General features: G+C 43.8%; 1 protein-coding gene across 1 annotated transcript in view; it reads left to right on the forward strand.

Annotated features, from left to right (window-relative positions):
* Nucleotides 1-667: 667 nt before the first annotated feature.
* The window catches only part of TSPAN14 (tetraspanin 14), a 33,510-nt gene continuing 20,786 nt past the window's right edge, over nucleotides 668-13,391 (forward strand). Inside the window, exon 1 of the mRNA XM_063405990.1 lies at nucleotides 668-886. The gene's annotated coding sequence lies outside the window, so the exon portion shown is untranslated. The remainder of the gene's footprint in view (nucleotides 887-13,391) is intronic.

Consider the following 13,391-nt stretch of genomic DNA (forward strand, 5'->3'; position numbering starts at 1 on the left):
AAGGGAGTGAAGGTGGCAGAAATGCTTCCCTGTGTCACGGGAGATCACAAGGTGTGGGAAGGGAACAGAGGGCTGGGGGCAGGCAGGGGAGCCTTTCCCACCTGCCTCAGGTGGGAGCTATCACTCGCTAACTACGCGGGTTTAAACACCTCAGCCCTCCCTTCGCCTCTCTTCTCAGGGTCTCTCTCGGGAGGTGTAAGAGCCCTGAACGCCTGAAGACTCAAAATACTCTTCGGGCTCGTTTTATTTTATGTCTTTCCTTCGCCTTCCGGCTCTCCAGGTAGGCTCTACCGCGCCTTCCCTGTCGCTCGGGATGTGCTGTCCCTGACATGCTGGTTCACGTTCCGAAGCCCTGCGGGGTAAGAGGCGCGGCTGAGGGCTGAGCCCCTTCCGCAGGGCCGGGGCCGCAGCTCCCCGGCCACGGCACGGGTCCAAGATAGCAAAGCCGCAGCCTCGGCGCGGGGCCGCGCTCCCAGCGCTGAGGGGAGGCACCGTGAGGGCGGGGGCCGCTGGCGCCGCAGCCTCCGCCCGGCCCGGCCCCGCTCGGGGAACGCCTCCCGGGGGTCACGGCGGGCGGGAGCCGCGGGGCCCCGAGGCAGGGCTGGGCTTCCTGCACGGCCCCTTTGTGCGAGCACGGCTGCGTGCGAGCGGGCGTGGCCGGGGCGCTCATTTCCGCGCTGCCTCGGCCCGGCGGGAGAGCGGCGGGCGGCCCCGCACTAGGGCACGCCTGGCGGGCACGCCTGCCGCACCGGCCCAGCAGACGCGGGGAGGAGGCTCCGGAGCGCCGCCGTGTCCATGGACTAGCCGAGGCAGCGGAGGGACCCCCGCCGACCGCCGCCTCGCCCTCCGCCAGCTCGGCGAAACTTAGCGAGCAGGCTGCTGCCCGGTGAGTCCCGGCCCGGGCGTCCGCCCGCCCTCTGCCCCGCGGGTCGCGCCGAGCAGGGTGCTCCTTTCTCTCCCCGTCTCGAAGCGCCGGCATTTCTGCCCCCTCTCCCCGGGGCAGTGTGCTCCCTGCAGCGTCCCCGGGGGTCTGGCGGCGAGCAGCCTTCCGCTGCCTGAGTTCGGCGAGAGCGCGGGGCCATGGCGAGCCCCTGCCATTGTCCTTGTCCATTAAAGGAAGCCGGAGAGGCCGGGTGAGGCTTCCTTTGGGAGTTCATGCTAGCGTGTCTCGTTGAGGTGCCACGAGGGAGGGAAAAAATGATAATATAAACAAATTTAAATAATAGAAAAAGGCCTTTCGGAGTGCTGCAGCCAGACTTTGCCCGCTCCGTTTTCCGCCGTCGCCCCGACTGCTGCCAGACACTGCCCTGAGCCCAGGCTGTTCAGAGGGCGCAGTGGGTGTAAGGATTGAGGCCCGTAACTTAATTTTTAAAATATTTTAGCTTTGATTACTTGTGGACTGTGGTAGTAAGCGACCTCTCTGACCCCCTTTCAGTGTCCTGCCGTAACAGGCCCGGCCGTGGAGTGCGGGGGTACCAGAGGTGATGCTCCGTGGTCACTTCTGTTTTGACTCATGCTTTACCTTCCGTACTCTGTGTTGACTTAGTGGTTTCATTTTGAGACATTCTGAATAAAAAAAGAAATAAATAAAACCCCACAAAGAAACCTAACCCATGCTGTAAAAGAAGCTACTTTTTTTGGGTGTTTTTTTCCTTTCTTTATGAGTCTTCCAAGGAGGTGGTGGTGCAGGCATGAAGGATATTTAAAAACAACTGGCAGGACAAAATTATTCCAGCACTGCCTTTTAGTTTGGTTTGGTGCTTGTTGGTTTGTTACAGTGGTGTAAGGCTTCTTGTGACCTAGAACTGTGGATAAAATGGAAGGCAAGCAGTTCCTAGAGAATGGAAGCGCAGGGTGTGTCTTGTTCGCAAGTGCTCTCTGGTGAGATGATCCATCTCTTTCCTGGCTGTCTCCAGCAGGGAGGAAGGCATCAGTGCTGAGACACTGTGTACTCACAATAAACGTCTGAAACTTGAAGTGCTTTGGTATGGAAGGTTGAGCTGCTAGCACTATCTGCTTGACAGAAGAATTGTGTGCAGAGGGTGGGTTTTTTAAGAGGAATTCACTTGTGTAGGTAGAATGGTGTTCTTTATCCTTTGGTTAATGACACTGGAAGAAAGTACTTTTAGGGTGTAATCTATATACTTTTAGCTATGTTCTTGGAGGATGGAATATAATGTTGTGTTCAAAAGCATAATGCCACTGAAACAGAACTTTTTAGAAATAGCTTTCCAAAAGTTTGGAAATGCATTAATACTGAAAAAAACCACTGCAAGTAAGTTACACAGCTGGCATTTTGTTTTGTGTTTGTTGATGTTGTTCTAGGTGGACTGCTGAAGGTGCAGTCGTGGTCTAAATCACAGTCATGGAAAGTGACTTTCTGGGTGGTGTGTGCTCTGTGTGATTTTTTTTTAAAGTGTAAGTTGATCCAGTTAGCTTCCTTTGTATTGTGGCATTATCTCCAGTCGCCAAATCAGGAGAAAACTGACTTAAGTCTTGTTTCTGGGCACAGTCTTTTCCTAACATTTAGTGTATTGTAGACAAACTAGTCTTACTGTTTCCTGTTTAAAGCCTCTTTCCTGTCCTTCCCGCCTCCTGTGGGGAGCGGGAGGTGGCAGAAAAGGGGGAAAAAGTGTGATCTTTTGCCAGGAGTAGTGTCCGTGCAGAACCTTCACATAGGTAACATACCTGACAGGACTGCAAGGGGGTGTGTTCTGGGCTGCCTTTTACTGCTGTTAGGCCTTGTAGTACTTAATGAAAGGACCATGAAAAGCCCTTGCTCTGAGCCCTAAGATGCTGTTTAATTGGGATGCTTTCCTTGCTATTGAAGGCATAACTTTTTGCTCTTGAGTGTAGCAAGAAAATTGTTGACATGGTGTCTTATGAATTTGGTTATAGCTGGATGATGAATGAGTTTATTGTATGCTTCTAATGAATAACTGAGGAATATTGGATTGCTTTGTTTTGAGGCTGACCTCTGATTTTCTTAGAGGATATTTTTATTTATTTTATGAAGCTTTAGTGGGTGGCTTCTAATGTGCCATTACCTGTAAATGGGTGTTTGGAAAAAAAGAGGAATTTTTCTGCTGACAAACTGCTACAATTGATTCTCATAGTCTATTAAAGTTTCTCATAGTGGGTTAGGTGTGGCACACTTTGAGCACGGGTAAGTGTGGATAAACTGAAGTCTTGTTTTGATTTCCCTGTGTTAGTTCAGAATTTTCATTGGCGTGTATGTGAGGGGAAGTAGAGGTCACAGAGCGATTGTCAAAACTATCCACAGATCCTCCCTTTATTTTTTTGCCTTTACTAAAAGTTTCACCTGGGTGGGGTATGGAAAAATCTGTGGATTTCAGACACTTTATTTGTGAGCTCTCTGTGCCATGTTGCTTTGCACTGTGGTTTCCTGTGCCCAAACTTCCTGTTTTTTGGTAGAGCAGACTTTCGTACTTGGCCACCTGTGGTGCGTTTCTAAGGCTAAGAGGGCTGCAGTTCACAAAATCCATGAACGTGCTGTGGTTCTTGTTTTGCTTCAAGCTGAAGCAGCTCAGATAAAGTAAATTAGACCCTCAAACAGTGAATGGTGAAGGCTGTTACTAGAGGGGTATTAATTAAGCAGAAGTTATTTCTAAATCCAAAGGATGGTTGTGTGTCTTCCTCTCTGGTATTGCCCAGTCCTAAAGTCTCAGGCTCTTCCAAAGCTCTGCTGCTGCTGGCTTGGGTGGAGCTACTGATGCTGCCTTCAGCCCCTGGCACAGTTTTGGCAGGAACAGGATCCTTCTCCTTGATCCTTTGGCTCATGCTCAGACAAAAGTATCTCGTAAAGGTTAAGAACTGTGTCAGAGATAGTCAGACTAAAGCTTAGCAAGGTTAGATATATGTAGGTTTTAAAAAGTAATAGTTTGGATCTTCCCAAGAATACAGGTGATGCCTTAAGGTTTAGCCTTCATGTTTTTCAGATTCTGTGCTGCCTAGGTGTCTATTTCTGAGCCTCATATTAAGTGCTAGTAAGCTCTCAGAGTAGGGAGACAAAACAAATCCTTTTCCTGCTGGAGACCAAGGACAGTGGTTGCAAGTTTTCAGGCCCAAAAGCACAAACAGTGATGGGCTGAAGAGAGAAAACAAGAAGGCTGGGACTTGATAATCTGAAGCTGTAATTAGACAATTATACACCAATAGGCAAATAGACCAGAACTTACAAAAGTGTAAGACCCTTGTGACTGTTCATCCATTTTGTGACCATTTTAAGTCCACCTTGGGTGTAGCCCTGGTCGGACTCTTGTCCTGCCCAAGGTGTACCCTTAAAGGCCTTCCAATAAATATCTGCTTTATTCTCCAGCTCTGTCCAGTCTCTGTTCCAGGTCAGCCTTCCCAAGGCATCACAGGAATCTGAATTTTGATTTAGCAATCTAAAAAGAAGAAGAGGGGCTGAAATGTCTAAGCTCTGATGACATAATTTTAAATGCACAATTTAACTACTTAACTATAGCTGAATGTCATGTTTGTGTAGTAAAACAGCTTTATTCTGCATAAAGCTTTATTCTACCTTCAGATGGTCAATCAGTTGAAAAATCATTGTTGGGCGAATTCTTCTGTTTTGGGAATGTCACAGGTGAGGATAATAGCAAAATGCAGGCATTGAGGATCACCTGCAAAAGTGATAATCATTAAAAATTGACTGTGTAAGATTGTGGTGTTAGCAGTTGAAACCACTGCCTTGAATGACCAGGCTTTTGCTAAACTTTTTGACTAATCTGACATAAGTCTTGAAATGAAGCCCTCAGAGAGAAGAACTGCTCTGCTTGATTATTCATATGTGAATTCTGTCATCACTTGTGCAGAAAACCTTTAACAAATGAAAATAAAATATGCTGGCCACAATAGGAACTATATCCAAACCCAAGGCTCTTAACTGGGTTTAAAAATAAGTTTATTTTCTTTTCTGATTCAAAGTGTGCCTCAGCCCATTTGGCGAGGGGGAAGGATCAGCACTTGTTTTGCTTCAGTGTTTCCTGTCTTTCTTCAACTCTTTGGGAGCTAAGCAACAGTGTTTTGTCCTTTTCATTGTAGCACAGCTTATGTATGATACATGTGAGTGGAAGGATTTCTGCTCTTATCTAGGCTTATCTGTGTTTTTTCTGAGAGCTCTTTCTGTGCCATTGTCTTTAGAAGCTGTGCAAAAACTGAAAATCTTAGGCCTGTCTTCATCCTTAATCTGAACCTGAGTGGGAAAGGCAAGGGTGTAATAAACACAGGACTCTGCTTCCCCTTGAACTTTGTAGTAAGCACTTAAATTTTTGTCTTGGTATTGTAAAAGCGCTTCTGTGGTATTCTCTCTGCTTTGTGCTCCTGAGCTAGAGACCAGGCATTTATACCCAGCTGATAGAGATCTTTCATGGGAAGACCTGTCCTGGAACTCCCTGGTGTAATTGAGGCTCTTTGGCTGCAGTTGGCTCAGGTACTGGATGAGCCTGTGTGTGCACACGTGAGCTTTTGGCTTTAGGGGTTGTTCTGTTTTGGCGTTCTTGTTTCAGGCAGGTTGCCAGTGTACAACCCCAAATAAGTTCATGTGGCCCAACATCTCTTTCTGAAATCTCTTTTCCTCTTTTAACAGTGCTTGTTTCCTTCTCAAAGACTAAATAATGGATAATTGAGTCTGTCTGGAAAGGAGCTTTCTCTAAATGATTGGTGGACTTGAAGGTAACAAAGTCAGGTGTTTTGAGTTCCTGCACTTGCAGCTAAAGGATGAAGCAGAGTGTTTGGAGGCAGCTGAATGCTGTGAAATTTAACATTTTAAAAAACCTAATTTGTTGAGCTTGGCAAGTTGTGTCCTTTTGCTTTAGGGTGTAAAATAGATGCTGAAATATATTCATTGACATCTAGAAACTTCTGGAATAGGAAACAAAGGGAATAGTCTCAAGTAACTTGGATCTGAAGGGAGACACCTGAGAGGTTGGACTTGATGTGACAGCAGCCTTCTGACTGCCAGGGTATGGAGCTGATTGTTTTGATGCATATTGCTTTTCCCTCAACATTTGGTAATTAGATAGTGCTCAGAGAAGCTTCATGGGGGGGAAATATGTCTGCAGTGGTGTAGCTGTATCTAATAAAGGGTAAAAGCAGCAAAGCTTTCTACCCTGCCCTGACTACTAAGTCACTTCAGTTCAGCTGCATGGCAAGCCTGTGGAGCGGAAGGTTCATTGAAAAAGTTGTCTGACTTGAAACTAATGGAAGGCAATTAGTGAGATGACTCTTGGAAAGCAATTGGTGAGATGACTCTTGGAAGACAACAAGGCAGCTTTCTTTGCTAAGTGTCCACTGTGCTGAGCTTGCAAAGGTTATTTTGACAGAGTGCTCATAGCAGTGGTCTGCTCCTGCAAAACAGGAGTGTTCAACTGAAAGAGCCTGTCCAGCTGGGAAGTGAGAGGGGAAGGTGCAGTTCAGCACTGTGTTGTTGTTTTATCTGACCTGTGCTGTCTGTGTAGCCAGTCACACTGTACTCTCAGCCCATTCAGATGGCAGTGTCTTGTGTTGTCACATTTTTTCCATCAGGAGGTATGTTCTCGTTTTACTGAAGGCACAGGTTAGGAAGTATTTGCGTCTAAGCACCTTCTAATTCTGCTGGCGTGTTTGTAATTAGAGACTGAGGTCTGTGTTGGAAGGAGCACTGACTGTGTCCCTTCACAGCCTTTGTTGATCTCTCAGTGGCACAGTGTTATTCTTGGCATCATCTTGAGAGGTGGAAAGCCTGTTTTTCCTCCTTCCCAGGGGTGGATACAGAGACTTTGGGCGAGACGGTCAAGGCTTTCTCACGACCTGCCAGGGCACTGGCTTTTGGGGGAAGGGCTGGAGCTGTTCAAGCATGGGCTTGTCCTGAAGCAGCATTGGTTTTTGTCTTTTTAATCTTTTCCCTGTGGTGTGGTGGCATGTGCAGGGTGCCCTGCCAGCCTACTTGCTATAACTCCTGAAGCATTAACTTGTTCCTGTGTATTTGGGCTGAGGCATTTATTCTGCTGAAGGGCTGGCTGTGGCTAAGATTGTGAGACATTGGTGAAGGCTGTTTTGTCACATCTTTTGTATTTTGCAGTGCTGCCTTAGAGGTTTATCATCTTGTTAGGGTTTTGCAAGTTTCAAGAGTGTGCTTCTTTACATAAAGAAATGAATTACATGGTGGCTGAGCTGTCTACGTGGCCAGAAAGAGCCATTTTCTCTTGTGGTTTGTGAGCTGGTGATTGTCGTCCTTGGCAAGTAAACTGAGGCTGTCCTGGTTGTGTTTACGAATGCAGTTGCTGGAGGTGGAGAGCAGAAAAAGAAAGCCTTGAGAGCATTGTCCCCACACCCTCCATGCCTTTCCCCAGAAAGTAGCATTCCTTGGTGCCTGGTTTAAAATGAGTGGTCCTCTGGTGTTGCAAGCCTAGGCCCTGGTGATTGGGGTGAGAGGGGAGAAAATAAAAAAAAAAAGGTTTTAGGGGTTGAACTTCACATCTTGTTTCCATGACATGGAGAAAAAGCAAACCACAAAACCCAAAGTAAATTACATTCTCATCGCTTCTTTGTTGTATACTGCTATGATCAGTGTCCTGTTTTTTTTTTTTTTTTTTTCCTTTTCCTTATGGAAAGAGAAAATGAAGGTATATTCTTTTAGACTGAAATACAGCTGGAGACAACAAGTGGCCTTCCTGGAAGTGGAGAAAAGTCACAATATGTACAAAAATTTAGGATGTTCTCCAGAGAAAGAGTGTATTTGCCAGCAAAGAAAGCTGGTGGCTTCCTGTGTTTTTTTAGGATATGAAGTGGTATAGCAAATGGAGGGGCCCATCCTGTGCTTGAGACCTTTTGGTCTGTGTGGAGGTATGGGAGGAAGCAGACAAAGTGTATAAAATAGGTTCTGTTGCTGTTGGATTACTAAAAAGAAGTAAAAATATTCCCCAAACTGGAAGTTCTGGCTCCTCAGATAAAATGTTTGCTTTGTAAGGTTTCCAAAACCCTCTCTTAGAAGAGGGGAAAAAATCAAATTACGTGCTTCTTTTAAATTAAGACTGAGTTTTGCCTTGCAACTGATGATGTTACAGAGAGTGAGTGTGTATCTGCTCTCATGAGAGGTAGTAAAAAGCAACTGAGAGGTTTGGGTCAGCTAAGATTATTCTGGTTACTTGTTCTGATGGGTTTTGCACCCTGGGGTGGATAAATTCCTGCTCAGAATGACTGACTGGCTTTGATGTGTTTCCCAAGACCTGAGCTTGCTGTGAAGTAAAAGGAAAGCAGGACTTGTTGAGTATAGTGAATAAATTGCAGCACAGGCAAGGTCCAATTCAGATGAAACTGGTCAATAGCTTCATTAAAGAGAGTTTTCATAGACACAAAATAGTTTTCTAAACTTTTCTAAGATGTTAATGAGGCATCTACTGAACTGTAGTGATAGTATCCAATGTTGTTTTCACTTACTTTGGTGTAATCCAACTGAACTTTAATTCCAGAGATTTATTCAATAGTGCTTTTGAGGATATGTTCAACGAAGGCCCTACATCCTGTGCTCTTACTCTTCCCTGTATTTCTTAAATATTAGTAAGGAGATGGATAATTTACAAAAGGATCGATCTCTCTTCTGCTGTGTTCTTGGAAGATTGCTGACTTTTAGATGAGGTTTACATGTAACATTTAATTTTCTCTGTTTCCTGTGCTGTGTCTTGCTTTAAGTCAGAATGTGGAGTATATGCTTCATTTGCAGTCAGCTACTTTGAGCAGATTTTCTTTGAACTAGATAAGAGATCCTTGCCTTTTAGTTGACACCTTTGTTGAGCACCTCTGTATATTGAAGCAAAATCTGTTGAGTTACTTCAATGAACCTGAGCTCAGTGGGACAGAACTAGCATAAATGTAACAAAATTGTGTGGATAATTGAATTGTGCCTCTCCTTAGTGTTAATAACTAAAAAATATTTGTAATTCGAATTTACTTTGTCAAGACTTCCATTGTACAGTGTCATTGACTGTATTGGCATTACTACCACTCAGAATACAATGTCACTGTAGTGACATTGGCATTCAGACTGGTTTGTATAAATGAAAATATGACATCTTTTGAATTTCTTTTGTTTTGCAGATTTTTTTTTTTAATATTAGTTGTTGGTTTGTTTTTTTTTTTGCTGAGTAGGAATAAATACTACTTCACATGGAAGCAAGGCCAGCCAACTGTATCTTTCATAGTTTCTGTATGAAGAACAGTGAAAAGTAATTGATAGAACTTCTGTTGTCCTCTGTTACAGCTTTTGAATTGCTGTGGGAGCAGTACTGAATTCTGCTTGCCTTTTTACAAGTCTTTAGTGTTGTGTTAGTTTAAGAAATCAGATGGGGCTGAAAATAGTCCATGAATCATAGCTTGAATTGCTCCTTGAATTACAGTTGTGCAGTGTAGAGCCTTTATGCCCAAGGATTGGTGATGTTAGTCAAGTGGGGAATTCAGAAGAGGGTCTTGGTGACCATGTAGCTTATTCCCAAAAATGTGGAGTGTCCACTTTGTGGATGTTACTCTGAGTTCTGAGCACTTGCTTTGGTGGTGCTTTGGGTGCAACTCATCCACAGAAGTAGCGGCTTGACCAAAGTGCAGCGTAATGAGTGTGAGGTATAGAGACCTGGAGTGGAGCTCTTTTAAGTTACTGCTGCCTTGTTTGGGGTTTGGGAACACTGGTGGATGTTGCTGAGAAGTTTTCCTAAGTTGTAGTTTGTGATGCAGTAATAGAATCAACCTTGGTCACTGAAACATGAAACCCTTCCCAATAGGCTGGGCATTTGTTCTTCTCTGAGGGATTGTTTTTTAGTGCTTACAGTGAAGCGACTTCTGCTTGAAATATTCTTTGAGTCTTCAGCACAGTACAAAATAAGAGTCCCAAAGATGATGTGTTAAGAATTCTGTGGCTTTGGGCATGTTTCCATTGAGTTCTGAGGTTTGTTACTTGACTTTATTTTTCTGATGAAAGAGGGATAACCTATTAAAAATATTTGTCTTTCATCATTAGTCTTTCAGATTAAAAAAATATCCTTTTATTGAGTAATCCTCAGGTTTCCTCTAAGAATGAGGAAACATTTCTCCACTCATCTGAACTGCAGCAGAACTAAATAAACTGTACTTGTATTCCTTAAGAGATTCCTGTTCTTTTTGAGGCCCTAGTCTGAGTTCTTTGGAGACAAAACTGCAAAATGACACATTTGCTTGGAGTTCCTGAGTCATCAGCAGGACTACTGTCTATTTCCAGGAGCAGATTAGCCTGTAAGAGCATCAGATAATCCTGTTCATCTTGCTTTTTTACTGTACCAGCTCAGCCCCTTCACGTGAAGCTTTGATGGCCGGCACCCAGATACTGTTCTGAACATTGGGACCCCTGTGGTGGTCAGCATCTCTCTAAGATGTGGAAAGAGCAGTCTGTATGTGCCTCTTAGGTGTTCCATTTTTAGAAGGTCCTAAGAATATCTCTGAATTTTACCTGGTCAGGGATTAGGCTGCCTTTTACATAGAAAACCCCCTAATGACTGAGCAACTTCAAAGAAGGACAGTTGTTTTGAATGGCACCGTGTCTTGAATGAACTGGTGCTTTTTGCTATAGATTTGATCTTGATGGAATGGAATCAAGTCATACCAAAACAGGTCATAGACCAAAGTACAGTATTTTAAAAATTGCTCCTCAGCATTTTCTTTGTCCATTTGCTTCACCAGCTTCATGTAGATCTAATATTTTGTACTGATGAGCAGTGGTGGAGAAGCCAGCAGCTTGGCAAATGACTTTTTTTTCCCTCTTGCCTCAGTTGTGCCCCTGTTCCCCCAGTCAGTGTATTGGCTTTGCGTGTGCTGCTGGTATAGGCTGGCACTAGAGGGGTGCTGTGTTTCCAGGGGCACACTCAAGCTACCACTGCTTTTACTGTCCTGTCCTTGTTCTCCTGCCACCTCCTGAGTGCCCCACACTGGTATTTGTTCATGCTCTGGAGAGGTAGATGGGAAGGCTTAAAACTGTTTACTTCTTGCTGTGTGGTACAAGATTACAGGATTGATCTGAAGATTTGCTGTGTGGCTGTTGGCTCCACTGAGTAGGTTGATTGATGGTTGTGGATTTTAGGAGGAGCAGGGAGGGGCTCAGGACTCTCTATATGGTGGCAGTATTGGCTGAACTTGGAACTTCAGTGTGACTTAAGTCTGCCTTGTAAAGTGAATGTCTCTGGAGGATTAAAAGGATTTTTGGATGTAAATCTGGAAACTTACTTTGTTTCAGTTGTTATAGACTTAACATCTCATTCGTGAGGATTTCTCTGCGTATCTACATTAGAATAGTTAATAGATCACATCATCTGTTTTATGAGAATTAGGAATATACATTAGGAATATCACTGCTGTAGCATTTTGAAGGTAAGAGTGGAATTGTGGATGTTGAAAAGCTTTGGAAATGGCAGTAGCCTCTGGATGAATGACTACATTTTCCCCTCTCACTAGAGCTGTAAACACAAAGACAAAATTATATTCTACCAAAGCAGCAGTGCTCTGTATTTAATTTTTAGAAATTCCTTTTGCTGTGAGTGGGTGATAACTGTCAGCTGACACAATGTGACTTGCTTTGTCTGAAACACAGTGGAGAACTTTATTAGTCTGTGCTGCCCACATACTGCTTTATTCTTCCAAGTGTTTTTAGCATTGCCCAACCATAGCTCTGCAGCCTGTGCTGTGAGCGAAGTGAATTACTGACATGGCAGATTTCTAGACTGGTAACAGATGCCTTCTGTGTTAGGAAACATGACTGCCTTTAGTATAAACACAGGGAAGCTGGCTATGTAGTCTTGAGTGCACTGCTTTGTTTGTTGTAGTGTTAGGGGGGAAAAAAATCACAAACCTGCACTTCATATTTGTTATGCTACTCCATACCAGCCATACAGTGTTCAGTGGTCTGTCAAGAGCCACCAGAATAATTCTGATGAAGGTAAACACATAACAAGTCAAATCAGCTCTTAAGATGGACAGGTGTTTTGGAAGGTAATGTCTGTCTGAGGAGCAGTGTGCTGTTACAGGACAGCTTCTTGCTAGTACTGGTAATACATCCCCCCATCACTTCTGTGCATGTTGGAAAAAGTATTTTGCTTTTTCATTCTGCTAAAGTACTGTGATTGGTATTGACAGGGGCATCTTAGCAGTTGTTTGAAGTGTGGAGAAATGTCTTGCAAGCTGATAGTCAAAACAGTGAGGCACGTGGGGGGTAGTGCTTATCAATAAGGATATTTTTAATGCTCTTATTCCTGTGAGTAGTTTCAGTGAAGATGGGGGTGAACAGCTGAATTTAAGTCCAATGCCGAGGAGGGTAACCTAACAAAAAGTAAGTCTTCATATGATGTTTGTACTTCAGGTCCTGGAATGATGTGCTTGCCTTTTTGCCTCAGGTTATATCTTAAGCCTGTTTGTCTAGCAGAACCTCATTTTTGTGAAATTTAGGGATGTGCTAGCTAAATGCAGCCTGCTGCTCTTTTGTAGATGTAGCAGCACCAGAAGCAGTGCTCCTTATGTGCATTTTGCAGTTGCTGCTCCTCTTTTTACCAGGTTCCTGATTTTCACAGGGAGGAGGCAGAACAGTGATGGAGGCCTCAGAACTGGAGAATATATTTGCACTGGCAGCCAGTGTATTACTGTAAAATGGGATTACACTCATACAGATGGAGTCTTGGACTCAGCTGAGATTAGTGGGATTCTGTTCTTGTACCCTCTCTTTCATCTCTTACCAGGCACATCAGACTAACTAACTTGGACAAGTGTATGCATGTTGATTGTTGAAATAATTTGCCATTTGGAGCTAGAAACCGAAATGAAGTTGGGAAAACCAAACTTTGTTCCTTCTCTTATATTCACTCAGTTGTGGATTTAGAGAAGCAAGAGAATGGTGCTTAAGCAAGAGTTCTTTGCTATGATTCATAGCAGTTGTAAAGGTTCCTAAATTTTGTCTGTAATATTTGATGGGTTGCAAAGGTAACTAAATTACAAAACTCACTTTATGTGGTACAACTGGGCCACATGTAGGAAGATCCTTTCCAGTCACTGGTTATACTGCATAAAGTACAATTCCCTTTGCTTTAACAAAAGTTAATTTTTATTGCTATAAATGGACTGTGCTCATTAGAATTTATAAGATGAAAGAAGAAAACTTATCTTCAGTGCTTGGTTAAAATTACATGAAAATCAACATCTGAACTCTAGAAATACCAAACTCAAGTATGAATTCACACTCTAGTCTGTATTGGATGAGATTCTCAAAGCTAAATTCTGTTTCTTCTGTAGGTGGAAGTGTTTTTCATACCAAGGTGCAGATTCTTTTCTGGGAAAAAAAAAACCAAAGACAAAAAACCCCAAAAAACCTAGTTTACCTT

Source organism: Prinia subflava, chromosome 9 (genome assembly GCF_021018805.1).
Source record: "Prinia subflava isolate CZ2003 ecotype Zambia chromosome 9, Cam_Psub_1.2, whole genome shotgun sequence".
Taxonomy (NCBI): domain Eukaryota; kingdom Metazoa; phylum Chordata; class Aves; order Passeriformes; family Cisticolidae; genus Prinia; species Prinia subflava.